This window comes from Nannospalax galili, unplaced genomic scaffold, assembly GCF_000622305.1.
Source record: "Nannospalax galili isolate Female #2095 unplaced genomic scaffold, S.galili_v1.0 scaffold3060, whole genome shotgun sequence".
NCBI lineage: Eukaryota > Metazoa > Chordata > Mammalia > Rodentia > Spalacidae > Nannospalax > Nannospalax galili.
Window position 1 is genome coordinate 12983 of NW_008345592.1, and position 1596 is coordinate 14578.

The following is a 1596-nucleotide window of genomic DNA, read 5'->3' on the forward strand; positions in this document are numbered from 1 at the left end:
GGAGGGAGTGGGCATGGACTTGATCAAAACACCTTATATGCATGTATGAAATTCTCAATAAAGTCTTTGTAAAAGTTTAAAAAATAATAATAACAAAAAAATATTTTTAAAATAGAAAACCAAAAAGATGAAAATCTTTAGTCTCATTGTAAGAATCTCTAATCTTTTAAACATATGTCATAATTTGCAGGATTAAGGAAATGAGTTATTATAGGCATAATATGATGCTTTTCTTTGAAATAAAAATATTCACACCCTAGAACATGCATAATCCTGGTTCCTTGGTGTTTTATAGCAAAGTATGTGTGCATATGTTAAGAAGAAATCTAATACACTTGCAGTTACACACACATGTCTGTGATACTTTGTGTATCTTTTTCAGTGACATATTGAAGAGTATATTCTGGGAAAATACAAGTAGGTTAACTCTATACTGATAATAAGGGCTGTAGATATAGTGAATGGTAGACCACCTACCTACCCTGTTAGTTTTTTTATTGAATTTTGTCAATTTCATATCATATATTTTGATCATTTTTAGATCCTCTCCCATATCTGCACCTCCTAACTAACTTCCAACCGAATATTTGTATATATACGTATGTCTATATAAAGGTCTATGGAGTTGTGTCTCTAAATGTCCTTCAGTGTGGATTCAGGTATTAGAGCCTGGTCAACCTACTAAGAGTCTCATCCGTAAACGAGACTTAATCTTTTTTTGCCAGCATCCATCATTTGCCAGTAGTTCCTTAGATAGGGTTGCAGTTTCTTACCCACTTCCCAACGTCTGTGCTGGGAATTTGTCTAGTTTGGGCTTACATGTGACTTGCTCATGCTGTCACCATTGGTGTGAAGTATAAGTAATTGTCCAGCTGTGTTGGGGACCCCTGTTGTGTAAAGTAGGAGTCTCCCCATGGCCAGATAGCCCATGGGCTCGGCTTCATATGCAGAAGACTCCTTTTATCAACAGAGTGCCTTCCCGGCATCTTCCTGACACATCTTTTGAAGTAGCCGTCACAGAAACATGGCCTCCGGCTCTGAAACTGCCAGGTTTTCCTGTGTGATTTTCAGGCAGTCTGGCAGCCTGGCAAGAGCCCACTTCCATATGTAAATAGGGCATCCCACAAAGTACCTATCAGCTAAGGCTTTTTACCACTACCCCTACGGTATAAGGTATCCTGGTTTCCCCTCAATAATCAGAGCTGGAGCTGGAACTGGATCATTAAGACTTAGAGCCGAGCAGAGTCACTGAATAAAGGGGCTGTACCAGTGACTGAGCTGAGTCCTGTGTCTTACTGCCTACGATCCAGTCTCCCCAGGGGGCGCTATCCTTCTGTCATCGACTCACGGAAACCCAGCTTTAGCCGCCCCACACCTTCCCATGTGATCCAGCGGCCAGTGGATTTCGCATCTCGAGGAAGTGCACGGGTGAAATTAGGGCAGAACCCGGCTGGGCAAGACCCGGCAGCAGAGACCCACAGAGACGTGGAGAAGCAGCGGAGAACCAGCAACGTGGAGCAGACGCGCTGTGGGACCTGCCGCCACTCCAGGGTGCGTGCAGGGCCCGGTGCCACGCTAGTAGATGGTGGCGAGATC

At 43.5% G+C, this 1596-nt stretch overlaps 1 pseudogene; it reads left to right on the forward strand.

The window, feature by feature from the left end:
* Window positions 1-1392: 1392 nt before the first annotated feature.
* The window catches only part of LOC103740978, a 5527-nt pseudogene continuing 5323 nt past the window's right edge, over window positions 1393-1596 (forward strand).